Raw genomic sequence first — 18,183 nt, forward strand, 5'->3', positions numbered from 1 at the left:
ACATAATTTAAAAGTTTTTTTATATATACAAGATTAACTTATGGATTATGTAATCTGAAATGTATCATAACCTAATGAGAGAAGACTTATAGATTATGTATAACAAAATGTCATTTTTTTGAAAATATATTTTATATTATATAATTCGAAAATTATTTTTATATTCAAAATTAACTTCGTAATATATTTTTTAAAATTAATTCAGGATTTCATAAATTCAGAATGAGTGAGAAACCAATGCAAAGAGGGGAGGTAATGTCTCTCTCTTCCATATTGGTGCTTCTCTGGGCCATCTGGGCACTATCACGGTCACCAAGCGTGCAGGCCTCCTTAAAAAAATACATCTCTGAGCACCGTACTTATGGTATTGGTATCTCGCACCGGTGCGCCCAAAAATCTCAGTGAAAATCATTGACGCCCAAAAGTCTATAAATTATTTTTTTTTAAATTGATTTTTAATGAATAATTTTCTAATAACAACTGTTTACTATATATATAATTTGAAAGCGAAAATTACAAATTAAAAATAAAATTTAATGTATATCCTTACCAAAAACTAGTTACAATAATATTACAAAGAAAAACATTGTTTATAGAAATAAATCAATTTATGTTGAGGTAATTTAGGTGGGAGAAATTCTACCTAGGATATGGACCTATATCAGATTCATTGAAATCAATGAGCATAGAATCCATGAGGAATGAATGTATGTTGTTGTTGGTGACAGTCCTTTGAAGGGATAGTTCCAAAGACAAACAATCCTTGAGTTCTGAGGTTATGTGGCTTATGTCAGGCCTTTGAATGGCAACATCAGGAAGGCAAGACATGGCTATATCCAAAAATTTCCAAGCTGAAGCAACATTGTAATTTCCTTCTAATCTTGGATCAACCATTGCTTGGATATCTCCAGCTTCAAGTTTGGGTTTAACCCAAGAATGTATGTGACTAGGTTTCTCAGGAGTTCCTCTTATTGCTGCTTGACCTGTAATTAGCTCTAACAAAATTACCCCAAAACTGTACACATCACTTCTTTTATTAAGAGTCCCAGAGGAGTGATACCTAAAGATATCAACAAGTTAAACACAAGGTTTCAGTTTCAATCACAGTGATTACCATGAATAAACTAATAATAAACAAGAAAAATCAACACATAACCACAATCATCTATTTTTTTTTCTTTCAATTTCTACAACATTTTCTCCATTTTGAGTTAACTGTTTTAAAAAGTGGTAAAAGCTAATTGTTTACATATTTCAAGGAAAACAATTCAACTAAATACAAAGACTAAAATAAAATAAGTATGTTTCGACAAAAAATTTCTATAAGAACTTTTACACTTTAAATTAACTTTTATATAACTTAAAATTAGTTTATATATAAGTTAAAAATATTTTTTTTACAGTATTTATACAAGACTTTATGCATAAACTATAATTTATGAAGATTTTAAGTATTTAGAGAAAATTTTATTGAAAAGTATCCAAATAGGACAAAAATCAAAGAAAAGTAACATATGAAGCCAAAATTATGTATACAATCCTTAGAATTATTAAGAACTAAATTTTGTTATACTTACTCAGGATCAATGTAACCTGGTGTGCCACCTGGATAATTAGTTAAGACATGAGTGTCACTATCATTTGCAAAAGTTCTAGACAATCCAAAGTCTGAAATCTTGGCATGCATGTTTTCATCTACTAGGATGTTGGAACCTTTCAAATCTCTATGAATAATAGGTGGCTTACATCCATTATGCAGATAATCCAATCCTGTGCAATTGTAATTGGTATAACTGTAACTGGTTGTTGCAAGAAAATAAATAACTTCAAGAGAATGAACGTTTAGGAAGTTAATTGGTTTTGTTCATTTACCACTTGCTGCATCTAAGGCAATTTGAACTCTCTCTTTCCATCCCAAGACACTTGAGCTTTTATCTACAAAATAAGCTTTACTGCTATCAATATATACATAAACTGTTTTTAATTTATAGAGAGATTTATTTTTATTATCTTTTAATAAAAATGTGCGTGCAAAAATTAATTCGAACAAACATATAAAGTTATAATTATAAGTAAAAAAATAACAAAGTTACAATTACAAATATTATTCAAACATAGTTCCTAGATTTATGACTCCTTCGTAATATAGAATAATATAAAATGTATGTCCTGTACATTTTATTATACTTAAATATGTTTTTAATCTTTTAAGTATGTTAAGAGTTTTCTTTTTACTTTTTACCCCTAAAATTATTTTTATTTTTTATTTTATTTATAAAATGATTTGACAATTAAGTGATTTTTAAAATATTTTTTAGATTTTTCTTTTGATCTTTAAAATGATGTTAACTTTTTATTGCTAAAAGCTTTTATTATACTCTTTTTTTCATTTGATAGTAACGTTATAAAGTTAACATGGCAATTTTATCTATAAAGTATGAAAAGGTTTGTTAGTGAAAAAAAGAAAAATCCAAACTTCATTTTACAGGAGGACAAATGCTTAACCTCTTTTTTAAATAGATGTTGGTAAAATGGGTTGGTTTATTTGAGTTTTTTTTTTTTATAGTAAACCATTTTTCTTTCTGACAACTTCAAAACTATCGATTAAGAGAATGATGAAATTAAGTCTTATTGAAGAGATTCTAAAGTTTTTTTTTTCTTTAACTTTATAAAAATTGTATAAAGTAGTTAGGAAGTAAATAGAAAAGAAAGTATAGTGTAAAATAGTAAAATAGGGGTGCAAATAAATGACATAAGAGTTTATATGTCCTCTCCTCAATGGAGGTATGTCACTTGTCACTCTCTGAATGGAGAGGATTTCCACCAATAAGGTGGTGACACTTGTCATACTCTCATTTGAGAGGTTTTGATTTCTTCTATAAATGAGTCTTTTATACATTATTTTTAACTTTGATTTGAGAAACAAAATCTTGTCCAATTTGTTAAACACTTTTACTTTTTAAAGTTCTCTTTAGAGTTGTTTTCTTCCTAGACAGTTTTCTAAACTTCTCCTAGTAGGTCTAATCTCATACTAGAAACTAAAGGTTAACATAATAACCTCACTTAGTTAACATAATAACCTCACTTAAATTTACTGTCATAATTTTCATCTCTTCTAAAATTTCTATAATTCTTCAAACTTTCGCTATCATTATTGAAGAAATTCAAATAATAAACAATAAAGAAGATTTAGAAATGAAAATGCAAGTTTTAATGGAATGAAACTTTCTTTGTTTTTAAATGTGATTGAAAATTTGAAAACTAGAAATAATTAAATAATTACAAGATAGGTTTTGATGAGAATTATTAAACTGCACAAGTGAAAGTAAACAGTGATCAAATTATGATCAATTCTCCTTAGTTAACTACTTGCATTGCATCTTAGTCATTTGCATGCGATTCTATTTGTTTGAGAGCAAAATGGAAAGGTCTTATCATGTTAATTAACATGTTATGATAAAGAAAATATAATTTAACAAACCTCACAATTGTTCTTGGAGATTTCCCTTTGAAAGATATTCGTAAATAAGTGCTTTAGCATCTTCTTCATCACAATACCCCACAAGAGAAACCACATTTCTATGATGAACAAGCGTTAGAAATTTTGCCTGCATTTTAGAAATGTTTAATATCTTGACTTAATGAAAAATATTTGTTCTGCAAATTCAAGAAAAAAAAAAGAAAAATAACTATAATCAATTGTTGCATCTAACCTCTGATTTAAACTCCTTATAACCTTGATTTGATGACAGAGAGAGTTTCTTCACGGCAACTCTTTCACCACTTTGCAAAGTTCCAAGGTAAACTTCACCAAATCCACCTTTTCCAATCATTGTTTGAAACCATTGGTAATATTGTGAAGCTCTGAGTAAGAAAATGTTTGATTTTTTAATTTTAGTTGCTCTTTTTTTGAAGTCGAAGATATCCCTGAAACAATGTAAAAAAAAATCACATATATACCATTTATAGTGCATAATATATAGGAGCAAAGTGAAATACAAAAAAATTCCTAAAACTGGAATTACATAACATTAAAAAAAGGTATTTGAATCCTTCAACAAAAGTATCATTGTTTGAGTCACTTGCAAAGGATTAAAAGTCTAGTTAAAAATATAATAAGGTGCTTTTGTGATCCTTCATTAAGAATTTCAAATTAAAACAAATTGCAATAATAAGACTAGTAATTTGAAATTATATAGCAAAATGTGTTGTGAAGAAAGCTTGCGTAAAAAAGATAGACTACAGAAGATATATGTTGTTGCTGATGTATATATTTAATAGTTACATTCTTTTAAAAGACAAAAGTTCTTAGGTTTGCACAAATAATTAAAAGAATTAATAAAAAATTAAGAATAAAAAAGTTTAATTTAATTTAAGAGTTTAATTTTCATACATCTAATAAAATTTCATAAAAAGTATTCCTTTTAAGTTAGTTTTTTTACAATTAATAAAAAAATTACTCTCTAACAATTTTTGATTGAATGACACAATAAAAAAAACCACATTGCCAAGTTGACATAAGGTCTATTCACAGAAAAAATATCAACAAAGAATTTAGAAAAAAAAATGTAATTAACTTATCTACAAGTTAAAATTGACTTAAATATAAATTAATTTGTGAAAGTTTTGATATAACCTTTTCACAAATTCATACTTAAAACGTGAAAATTTAAAACTACGTTGATTGTGAAGATTATTGTCAAATGGAAAGTAAACAACGGACACCAATTTTTCTTTATCATGTATTTAAATAACGGAAGAGAGAAAACATAGATGTGACATTTTTATCTATCAAGAATAAAAATAGATATTAATAAAATGTTTTTTATAGAACTTATTTTATATTTTTATTAATATGGATTTGATTTGATCTCTATGTTTTTATTTCATTTTTAATAAAAATATATTCTTTTATGTGGTGACATATAGTTGTTAAATTCAGGAAATGTCACTAATATATACTTCAAAATGATGTATAACATGAATTTTATAAAAACATCATATGAAATTATGAGTATACCTCCATTTTTTCTGAGTGATCTCCGAATCGCCATAACTATGCCCACTATTATTATAGACACAACAATTGATGCTATGATAGTTGCAACTAATGCAACAATATTCTTCTTCTTCTTGCATGAGCCTATCTGACAGATACCAATGTTCCCATCCAAACTGGAACAGTGTATGCAAGCGTCAGTTATCATGCAATATATAAAAAACGAAGAAATAATTTTAATTCAATCAGACTATATAAGTTTTTCTTAACATTTTAACTCCTAATTTTTAATTTATAAGCTTTCAATTTATTTATAAATTTTCACTTAATTTTAGAGTTAGTTTTACAAGACACGCCATCAATCAATTTATGAAGAATTATTATTAACTGTCACACATTTATGCAGATATATGTTTATCTATGAGGGCCTTTTTCTTTCTTTTTATGCCTATTATTTTTTGCAGCACAAGCCAATTTTGTATACTTATGTGAAGTAGTAGTAGCTATATCGCTTGGTGTAGGTGGTTCTGTTAACCATGGAGAGGGGGATGTGATAATTAGTTAGAATTGTCAGGAAGAGGGAGCTAGGAATGTAAAGCTATGATGTTCGTAAGTTCTACACTACAAGAAAATCATGAAATAGAAACTAATTTTTAGAGACTAAAATAATTAGTTACAATAGTAACTAAATTATAGACCATTTTAGAAACTAAATAAAAAATTGGTTTCTAAATTAGTTTATGTAAGGATCGAGAAAAATAGTCTTATAGTAGAAATGGTAAAATTAAAATGACACCTGAATATTTTATTATTAAAGTGAAAAAGCTATATAAATAGAAAATTAGTTATTCTGGTTTCATTTTAAAATAAGCAGAATCTCTCTATAAGTTTTCTTTTCCTTTTCTCTCCCTTCTCTCTAAGATTCTGACCTCCTCGCTCATCTGTTTGACGATCGGAGTCCACCATTAGACTCCTAGCAGCGAGATCTATAAGACTGCCCGATCAGAATCTTTCATAGAGTAAGTTCGTTTTTGTTCCCTTTTTCCTTTCCTCTCCCTTCTCTCTAAGATTTTGACTTGCTCGCTCATCAGTTTAATGATCAGAGTCTGCCATTGGACTCCTCGCAGTGAACTCTACAAGATTGACCGATCAAAATCTTAGATAGAGTAAGTTCATTCTTGGCTCATTTTCCTTTGAGTTAGATTTGCCATCAGGACTTTGTGGTGCACGTTAGACTATCCTTTAGGCTTTTGGTAGATTTGGAGCTCTTAGTGAGCATTGACTAAAGTTCAGGTAAGGGAAGCTAGTCTTATTTTTTTCAATAGAACCCTAAGTTAGAAGATTTTGATATGAGGGTGACGTGGTCACCAATTCCAATATTTACTTACAGGATTGTCTCTTTTGAAATGTAAAATAATATATTGACTGGAATGGTTGATTTTGAATCTTTTATATTTATTTTAAGGTGAATAATTTGTTGAAAGTATTTGTGATTGAAAATTGAAAGTGTTTGAATGATAATATAAATGAGTTGATCTGTTCTTTTTTTAATATTTTATTGAATTACTTATGTGAGATGTTTGATGAGAAGTGGTTGTTTGATTTTAGATGATGATTGATTTAAAGAGCATATATTTGGAATTAATTATGTGTTTAAGTAAAGATTGAGATATATTTGGATTGTTTAGAAAGTTTAAATATGATGTGATTGAGTGGTGCATTGATATGTTAAATGATGTATGTAATGAGGGTAAATTGTGATCAAGACATGGTATTTTCAGGAAAGGAAATATCGTGTTGAGATTGTTATTAGGGTGTATTGATTTGTGAGTGTCCTGTGAATGAGATGATCTTGACTCTACTGATATAATGTAATCACATAGATGAAGTTGTTCAGTTGTTGAGAGTCGAAGGAGGTCCATTTGGCTGAGTCTGAGGTTTGAAAGAACTTATCAGAGCATATCAAATGGATTTACCCTGTCATATGAAGATGATGAGATGATGAGATATTGAGATAATTATGCGCATGGCTGTGTGGGTTTCACAGCAGTAGTATGACAGGTACAGGTCTTTGGATGTTAATTTCAATACACGAGTCTTCCGGAAGTAGAGTCAAGTGTCTAAGTATGTGAGTAAGTAGAAATCTGACAGGAGTAATGTGGATGATGATCGTGATAGACACTTGATGGTTATGTGAAATGTTTGAGAAATTGTATGAGAATTTATGAATTTTGTGTATCAACTTGAAATTTAAATTATATAGAAAATTTTGTTATAGCTAGCTTACCCTGTTATTTGTTTATGTTTGTTTCTTTATTTGTGATGATCGTGTTGTACACGAGAGCAGATGAGATTGCAGGTAATAGAGCTCCTAAGTGAGCAGCTGAAGGATGTGATAATTTTAATTTGAATGTTCTGTTTGTTTTTAAAACTTTTGATGTATATATTAAAATCCCTATGAGGGATATTTTTTTTAGATAAAATTATGAGATAGTTATATATATTCATATGTTAAGTAGATAGTATTGTTTTACTTTTATTTTATTATATATGGGTAAAAATGAGGGATGTTACAGTTTCTATTATTATTAAATAATTTCTAAATTGGTATCTCATTAGCAACCAAGGTTTTAACTACCAATTATTTAGTTTCTAAATTTGGTTTCTAAAAACTTTGTTGCTAATTAGATACCAATTTAAAAACTATTTAACAATAATAGAAACTAATTTAGAAACCATTTTTTTTTAGTTTCTAGAATGGTCTCTAATTTAGTTACTATTGCAACTAATTATTTTGGTCTCTAAAAATTGGTTTCTATTTCATGATTTTTTTTGTTGTGCTATAATGGGTCAGTGTTGTTTTGTATTTTTTGAAAGCTTGGAAAGTATGCTTCAAAAGCCTAAGTCTATATATGGTAGGGGCTTCTTGATAAGTGTCTCACTTTTAATTCATTTATTTTTTTTCTTATAAAAAAAAATGTCACATTAATATATTACTAGGAAATTATTGAATAAAGACCAATTTTAGACACAAAAATAATTAGTTGTTATATTGACGAACTTATATACTATATTAGATACTAAAAAAATTTATTGGTATTTAGATTAATTTCTATTATTGATAAATGGTTTCTAAATTAATATCTAATTAGCTACTAAGATTTTAACAATACGAAATATATTTAGATTCAAAAGTTGGTAGCTAAAACTTTGGTACTTAATTACATACCAATTTATAAAATATTTATTAATAATAGATAGAAACTAATTTATATATCAATAATTTTTTTTTCTAAAATAGTATCTAATTTAGTCAATATAATAATTAATTATTTTTGTTTATAAAAATGATTTCTAATTAATGATTTTCTTGTAGTGATATATGAATGTTAATTTATTATTTTATTTTGGGTATCCTTTGATGATAAGCTTTTGACTAAAATTGAATGGGATTGAAATTTAAAAAAATTATTAAAAAATGTTAAATGTGATTGAAATGGATATTTAAATTCGGGATCAATTATTTTGATTGTAATTTATAGAATTAAAATTTACTTTTTTTTATATTTTCATTCATTTGTAAAATATCTGAAAATAAGAACTTTTGTATTTGGGTATAATAAGTCCAAATAAAACCTAGGGGGTGTAAACAATAGAAAGCAAGTAAGAAAGAAACATTTTGAAGATATAAAGTCCATCTATGTAGTCTATGATTATTTTAGTTAAGACAAGAGAAAGGCAAGGAAGAAATGAACTAAGCATGGAGTATGTGACACAAGCATGAAAATTGTGTCACAACTAGATTTGACTTAAAATTGAATTTATCTCCCTTTTACTTTAATAATTTATGTCAAGGGTGAAAAGAATGGAAGTTTCATAGTTAGATCTACATATTCCACCTTGTACATGTGACTCACAATAAATCATTTTTTTTTAAGATTTTGGAAACTAAAGGTTTTAACATCAACTTTGCACTGTTAGCCGAGATTTTTTTTATCATATGATTGGCATGCTTGGTTTTAGTGGTAAATGGATTGGTTGGGTTAGAGCATGGAATATGCATCTATATCCTTCTTGGTGAATGGTAGCCTAACCCAAGAAATTAAACCTGGAAAAGGATTGAGATAAGAGGAACTTATAGCATCTTTCCTATTTCTTATCATAGTAGAAGGTTTAACACGAAAGATAATGCAAGCTACTCTACAAAATATATTCCATGGGATAAAGGTGGGAAAAAAATAATGTTGAGGTTGATTTATTACAATTTTTTTATGATACTTTATTTCTATGCCAAACTAGTTATCAAAACATCATGGCTATCAAGAGTATTCTGAGAGGGTTTGAACTTGCTTTAGGCTTAAGAGTTAATTTCAATAAAAGAAATATAAGGGCAATTGGTATTAGTGAGACTCTATGTAGAGAAATAACAGCTTGGATTAAATGGGAGGATTTGTGTAAGTCTAAGGATAATGTGTGCCTCATGCATGTACTGTTGTGTTTGGGTTAAGTTCTAGATCAGACAAGTTCTTTGGTCATATTATATTTTTATTATACTTATTATTATTAATATAATTTATACATATTATTATTATTAATAACTATATTAATAATGATAATAATAATATAAATTATATTCATATTATTAATATTATATTCATATTATTAATATTTATTAATATTATTCATATTATTAACATTATTAATATTATTATTAATAATATATTCATATTATTAATATTATATTCATATTATTAATATTGTTAATATTATTAATAATAATAAGTATAATAAAAATTATAATAATATTAAAGAATTTGTTTGGGGTATTAGTTAAATTTACTTTGGTCACTGAAGGAACCTGGTTTTGAATCTCATTCACTTTAAATTTTATTGATCCGTATGTAATAATTCATATATAATTCACGTTTTTTTTTAAGTAAGTAATGGGGTCGGAGGGGAGCAAGCCATGGGGAGTTCACAGTGAGGTTGGCAGAGCATTCAGCAAAATTCTATAAGGGGTAGAATTAACTAATACCATGTGTGTTTTGCCTTCTCCAAGAGGAAACCGTAACACATCTCTTACTTGGTTGTACAAATCTTCACCATTTCTCGAACATATGTGACTCTTGGGTAGGAATTCCATCTATTCACCGTAAGAATGTAATGAAACATTTTCATCACTTCTATCTCCTTTAGTTAAATGATAGACAAAATAATAGGAAGAGAGTTTGGATAGCATTGGTATGGGTGATTTAGAATCATAGGAATAATATTATCTTTAGGCAGGGGAGGGTAGATATAGAAGAATTGTCTATGTTAAATGCTTGAGTATGGTTAACACATAAGATTCCCTTTGCTTGCTTCTCCAACTCTGATTGGGCTCAGTGCCCAAAGGTATGCCTAAAATCTCTGTGAGTCTTTTTTTGTGTTCTAAAGGAACCATATGCATTCCTGTTTTTTTATGGTTCTTGTTGGTTTACTGCAACACCCTGCTATACCTATCTTTGGTAATAATTATTACTCTGATCTGTTTCGGTGGAGGGTATGCAATTGTCGGTCTTGTAAGCTCATATCCCTATTTTTATGATGGGGTAGTAGTTATTGAGAAATTTGTCCTATACTGTACAAATCTAATTTAAGCCCAATGAATTTGGGAGTTTCTTTTTTGCAGTTGCAAGATTTGTTATGTGACTTCCCTTCCTTTAGTCGTGTAGTAGGGTTTGTATGCTACTTTTGGCTAGTTTAACTTTTTTTTTTTCCTATGTCTTTGTGGGTTTTAGGAGAAAGTTTAAATAGCTTGTCTATCTCTTATACAATGTATAAGGGTTGAAGTACCTTAAAAGAGAAATCAACTTTACATTTTGTATAGAGATTAATATTGAACATAATGATAACTAAAGATAATCTGTAATAGAAGAATTGAAAAGGGAAAATTTTACGTGTGATGTATGGGTTAATGAAAGAATTAAGATTTTGTTTTTGGTTGTAAAGTTACAAAGTGAGTATGAAACATTACTTGTGGATTTAGGTACTTGATTTAGGTTATAAGGGTCAATTTGTAAAAAAAAATATTTACTTGTTTACGTAAATAAATAGCATGTTTATGGAAATAATTTTGGTTTGGTTGTACATACAGGAACATATTTTTAATTCTAATAATACAAATACTCACTTTAATCTCTTAAAATAAAATTGTATTATTTTGTTCTCTTGATATAGAAGTGTGTCATACGTGAAAACTACTTTTCATTCTATTTTATGATTGATGCTTAACATTTTTCACATACATTATAAAATAAAACTCCCTTACTAATTTTAGTAAATGTATTTAAGTATTTTAAGACAACACTGTATATAATAAGATAGCAAATATATGGATGGTTTAATGTTTCGCTGAAAATGGAAAAAATAAACTAATATGTAAAATATCAATTGATTTAGAATGGATAAAATATCCTATTTATCGAGTTCTATATATATATATATATATATATACTACAAATTACATATTTTCATAAAGATAGAAAAAATTAGAGACGATCTTGTTTTAAAAAATCAGCATTATTTTATTTATATGAACTAAAATAATCTAATTTTGTTGATTGAGTAGTTTGTGAATCGTTATAAACCTCTTAACGTCTAGTTACAATGTAGATATAGGTTAGGAACAAACCTCAATTGCAAAGAATTACTTTCTGACTTCGCTATGAGAGCATCAGGAATGGAACCTGTGAGACTATTCCTCGACAAATTACTGCAAAAAGATATGGGCAAAATTTCTTCACATCAATTTCAGAAGAAAAAAAATGAGTTACTTTCAATTAAAATTATCTTATAATAAATTAGTTTGTAAAATTCCTTTCATATACTTTTTTTAAATTTATATATATATATATAAAATAATTTTGATTTATAAAAATATGTATTTTAGTTTTTTTTCTTAATTTTTTTTATAAACAAGTTTGTCAACACGTATAAACATGGAAAACTTTTTGTAAGTTTTGTCAATGATCAATTATAACAACTTACAGTATCTTCAACTGTGATAACTTGGCAAAGAATTCTGGCACCTCTCCCACCAGTTGATTGTTTGACAGATCCCTGCAAACATACAGAAGCAATTATTGTTTTGGTTTTATAACTTAACCTCCATGAATATAATTGATATTTAACTTAATAAAAGGAACTTACAAAATCTCTAAATTTGCAAGGTTGGAGAATGATATATCTATGCCGCCTGATAATTTACTTGAGCTCAAGTTTCTGCTCAAATTTCATTATATATATATATATATATATATATGTTTGTCATTGTAAACCCAAATAAAAATAAATAGAAAGAGGAAAATGAAACATATTAGATTCAACAATAAGAAAATCATGTCAGTAGCAAAAGAAAAAGTAAGCATAGGAGGTTTAAAGAATTTAGATAGTGTAATAAAGATTTTCTTAATCACTTATAAAAAAATAAAAATAAAAATAAAGAGAAGAGATAAATTTCTCCTATATAAATTAAAATTAGTCTTTGATTACGTAAAACATATTTTTACAGATTAAAATAAAGTTTTAGAGAAATTAAAATCCAAGAGTTTGTAACGCTTAAAATTGTATTATTTTTTATAATACTTATAGAGGAGCTTCTTGAAAACAAAATCTTAATCACTTTATATTTCCTATGAACTTGTAAAGCTATACATTTTGCCACTAATGCATTGTTATGAAAATACTACTTACAATGAGATTATTCTTGGAGGATTCATAGCATTGCAAATTAGACCATCCCATGTAAAATTTGTTGGTTTGCAGGGGTCTCCTTGCCAATTGATTCTCGAGATCTTATAGACATCTTTGATGCGTTTGATCGCATCAACTGATATTAATTTTCAACAATAATCAAGATTTTAGGATTAAGATAATAAAATTTATAGTAAAATAAAAATTTCAAATGTAGAAAAAAACTTAGTGAAGAAGGAAATTGGGTGTATTCTCTCTCAAGTTTGCATAAATAGTTTAACAAGAGATACCAAATGAGGAAATTAATATTTTCTTGGATTATTTATGAGATATAGGTAATTTGCTAAAAAAGGGATGGAAGTGTGTTATTAGTGAAGTAGAAGAAAGCATAAATTATTTGTTTTATTTTATGAATGCAAAGTGGGGAGGAGTGTGTGGGATATGTGTGCATAGTGGATAAGGATACAATGTTGCTTATCTAATGTAATTTTCTACTCTACAACTCAATTAAAAGTGTAACAAGGTATGTGGATGGTGTGGGAGACAACGATATGTGGTATTTGAAGTCAGAGAAATTAAATCATATCTAGAAATAATATTGTAGATGAAGAGGAAACATTTATTAGAACACTAGAAAAAATATGGGTGTGGATCAAGCATCGTACATCAAAGACATGTTTCTAAACTAATTTTTAAATTGAGCTACCAACTATTTTAAATTCTAAAGTTCATAACTACTAATTAAATATTAATTTCAAAATTATTTTTATTAATAATAAAAATTATTTTAAATACTAATAATATTTTTAGTTTTTAAAATAATATTTAATTTAATTAATATAGTGATTAATTGTTTTTATTTAATAATTTTCTTGTGTAAATATTTAATTACTAATATGAAGTACTATGGCCTTAGGCATATTTTTTTTGTGTTGGTTAAAATGTTGTATGTGTTCTTTGCATTTGATTTAACCTATAGGTTTTATGCTTGTACCTGTTTTATATATTTTCTGTGGTTGAAAAAAAAAACAATATATATATATATTTATATATTAGCATTAATTAATTGTTTTTAATAAGTAAAAACGAAACTTAAAATAGAAAATGAAAGAAAGTTACCATCATCTTGGTGAGTGGCTGAAACAGACTGAGGAATCACTCTATAAATCTCATAAGCATTAAGCATGGGAGGTAAGTGAGAGTCAGGGGTGGCTTTGATGAAAATATTGTTAATGCCCATGCCTACTTTAACAGTCAGTGGTAGGGTAAGGAGCTGATTGTACGAAAGGCTAATTTTTCTTGTGACATTATCATCAACACCTTCTCCAAACCCATTGATAATAACATTCATTATCCTTTTCTCACTACTGTCTACTCTTTCCTCAAAGTCAAAAAAGTGAAGATATACTTTATATTCGAAACTCGTGTCATTGTAATTCCTCCATATATTCACCGAATCAGACAACCTCAATGCACTCACTGCACTGTTCAATACTTCTGTGGGCAACTTGTAAGGATTATTCACTGTATCCAAATCAATACCTAATGTTGTTTTCATTTCCTTCTCATTTCGTGTTAATGCTCTTGCAAGCCAAGACCTACCATAGTTGTCATCCATATACCTATAATTAAACAAAAAGTGGTGATATGTTTAACACCACATCAAAAAAAACATACACTTCACATACCAATAAAATAATAATTTAATTATATTTAATTTGTTTTTTTAATTTTAAATATTATTATATCATTATAATATAGTGTGAAAGTATATGTTTTTACTATTGTAATGTACATAATTCTTTTCCTTAAACAAATACTATTGACCAAGAAGCATTATTTAGATAATAGCAATAAATGAGGTTTGCTTGTTGTCAAATGAGTAATAACGTTAATGAAGTAACTATTAAACTTTATTTATTTCTCGATTTTTGTAGTTTATTAAAGTATTTTCTTATACATGAATCTTTATATTCAAAGCATTTATCGCTTAAATATTTTTTAATCTAATAAAATAAAGCAGTTTCAATTTGGTGTCCTAAGATTCTTTTTAATTTTAAAATTATATTTACACTAAAAAAACTATTAAATAAAAAATTAAGTTTAAAAATAGAAAATAAGTAGTTATTATATTAATTATCTTAAATATTATTTTAAAAATTAAAAAAATTATTAATATATAAATATTTAATTATCTATTTACTGTAGTAAAGTTCTTTAGAAAAACGAACAGAATTTGATGACATATTTACGAAAGAAAAGAAATATGTATGAGATTAAGCAAAGTGACCTGAGCAATTGATCGTCTGCAGACGAGACACCAAGTGTGACTCTGGTGAGGAGATCTAGCGTCTGGAAATTCAACAAATCTTGATAAACAGAAGCAGTTCCCAGAGGCCACAACTCCAACAGTGAAATGAAAGGTACTCCTTGCTCAGTGTTCACCAGGCACAAATCAATGGTGTCCGTTAAGGTGAAATAAATAGCCTCAACTCGACGAGTGGTATTAGCCACAGTGAAACGTATGAAGGTGAAGTTAGTGACATCAATGTACAAATCAAACGTTGGAGGCTTACTTTTGTTGTCGTAGTTTCCATATGCAAAGTAACCTCTCACGATGTATCTCTTGTTCTTTCCCTGTCTGGGTTTCAAGCTATAGCAATTTCTCTTCCCTTCTGGGAAGCTTCTCAGTGACATAAGCTGCTTATTAATTTGAGGTTGGTTTTGAAAGGAGTTATCGGATATGCTGTGAATTTCACCAAATTCGTTATCATCATCTTCGTACGGTATGCGGGTCGTGTCAATGTACCCCTCTTTTAACCCACAATCAATGCTTATCACATCTACATTTATCAACTAGTCAGTTGTGTAGCTATCACAATTACAAATTGATATTTTTTAATATAAAATTATCAAAAGTAAGATTTTTCTATTACATAATTTTCCTACAATGTGAACTTATGCTTCACTTTTATTATTAGTTAACAAAATTAAAGTCTTACTTCCTAAATATATTTTAGCTTTAAATAAAACAAATTAATATAATGAGGCTTTAACTCCTATTTTGTATGAGATCCTTTTTCATCATCATTACTTTTCAAGTTTGACGATCAAGAAACTATATATTCTCTAGGTTGAATCCGATTGTTATTCATCAACTATTCATAAATCAACACAAACTTAATAAAAACAACCTATGGCCACTAGAAAGCCAAATATGAAAATCTTTAAATATATCTTGTGTTATACATTTTTTATCAGCATCTAGTGTTATACATGGAATAAGATTCTATAATCTTTCCCAAAAAATAAAGATAAAAGTAGAAAGAAAAAAAATAAAAATAAAAATAAATATATATATATATATATATATATATATATATTGGAATATTCAAGACTAGGAAGGGAGCAAATAAATTTCAATATAATATTTAAAAAAAAGAGTGAAATAACTACTTTAGGGGGAAAAAACAGAAATTTTGAAATAAAAAAAATGATATTTAAGAGTGATTCACCCATAAACCTATCTATTTCTGAGTATCTTAAAATCTATAGTATTTACAAAAATTATTTGCATCTTCACCTAGTCGCAGGTGATCTCATTATTGGATAGTAGTGTTATTAATCCTTGTTTCAACCACAAATCCTAAATTATAACATCTTTCATAATTAATTTCAAAATATGACGTTCTTTTAGAATGAATTTCAATTTGACATGTATATTCTAAATCTAAATCTTGATATTGTATTTCCACCAGAAATAATCTGGTTGGAAACTAGAACAGGAAGAAGGATTCATCTAAATATAATAAAACAGTCATTAATTACATGTATTTAACACAACTATTAGTTAAACCGAAACAGTTTTGTATTCGTTAATTCATGTGTAAACTGTTGATCATTTCTCTTTCTTTTATAAATATAATAAATTTTAAATAACATATACTGATGTTATGAAAGCAAAAAAAATAGCTCTTATTAAAAAATAAAAATTCATGAAGAATTATATATAAGTTTTATTGATATGTAAACGTTGAGAATAAACATAGAAAGTATATGAGTACCCGAATAATCAACACTGGCAAGCTTTCTATGAGGAGCTTCATCTGCAGCATGAATAATGGTGGATGAAGCACATACTGCTACAACCACAATCCACTGCAACGCTCTCTCCATGTTTCACACCTTCACACAAAGAAAATAAAACAATAATGGGAAGAAAAGATAGGTTGAAATCAACTATTTGCAGAAACCATGATCAGTGTAGAAGGAAGAAAAATGGTAGTTCTGATTTAAAGCTAAATGAGAAACCAATGAGAAAGGAGTTAAGACAGTTGAATGGTATCAGTAAGGTCGTTTTCATTTATAGTACGTGTAGAAAATTATTAAAAATAATAAAAGGAAAAATAACCTTTATATGATTTTTAATTATAATTAGTGTTTAAATTACACAGAAAAGGAAAATAATAATAACATACGTGTTACATTTACAGAAAGGACAAAATTTATCTACAATATTTTATGTACAGGTAGTACTGTTCTTTAATTAAATTTAGAATTTTACTTTAAAAATCATATTTTATTATATGAGACATTGAAAAGATAAAGCTCTAAATTTCATCAAGAAAACAGTTCATAAATTCAGTATATAAATTATATTTTTAAAGGTTCGAGGAAGACTCCTTCAAGTCTTAGCCTTGGTCTGAAACAGCTCACAGACAGGAATTACACGGATGCATGACTTGACTTTGTCCATGTTTTTATTATTATTTAATTATAGGTTAAATACGCGCTTTTCATCTATCTACTTTTACGTAAATTTGTTTTTTTTCCTTAGATTAAACTTTAGATTTTGTAGTAGTTTTCGTAAGAAAATTATTAGAGTGATTTATATGACAAATAGTATGACATGAACTAAAGACCTGAAGAAAGGAAAACTATTTTAGCTGAACTGAGTAGGATTAGATTTAAAAAAGAGGTTTTAGCAATGAAAAAAACTAGGATTAATTAGTTAAGACTGAGAGATTCGGATACAAAGTTTTTCTATTTAATGACTAAGTGGAGAAGGTTACTTAGTGGTTTTAATGGCCTCAGGATAAATGTTCAGTGGTGTGAGAGCCGATTATTGTTAAAAAGAGTATGAAAGAATTTTTGAGGGATAAGTTTAGAGTTGAACAACAGGTATCTCAGATTAGATAATGTGTCTTTTAACACTATTTCTTGTGAGGATAATGGCTTGCTAGTGGGCAGAATAATAGAGGAAGAGATCAAAGAGGTGGTTTGAAATTGTGATAGTAGTAAGAGTCCAGGGCCGGACGGGTTTAATTTCAGTTTCTTAAAATTTTGTTGGGAGGAGTTAAAAGGTGATATACTAGGTGCTGTAAAAAAAAATTAGGATGGAGGGAGGTGGCCAAAGGGGATGAATGCTTCATTTATTACTTTAGTTCTAA

General features: G+C 27.6%; 1 pseudogene; it reads right to left on the reverse strand.

The window, feature by feature from the left end:
• Positions 1-513: 513 nt before the first annotated feature.
• On the reverse strand, positions 514-17,041 carry LOC137826001 (putative leucine-rich repeat receptor-like serine/threonine-protein kinase At2g19230; annotated as a pseudogene).
• Between the last annotated feature and the right edge of the window lie 1,142 nt (positions 17,042-18,183).

Source organism: Phaseolus vulgaris, chromosome 8 (genome assembly GCF_000499845.2).
Source record: "Phaseolus vulgaris cultivar G19833 chromosome 8, P. vulgaris v2.0, whole genome shotgun sequence".
Lineage (NCBI taxonomy): Eukaryota > Viridiplantae > Streptophyta > Magnoliopsida > Fabales > Fabaceae > Phaseolus > Phaseolus vulgaris.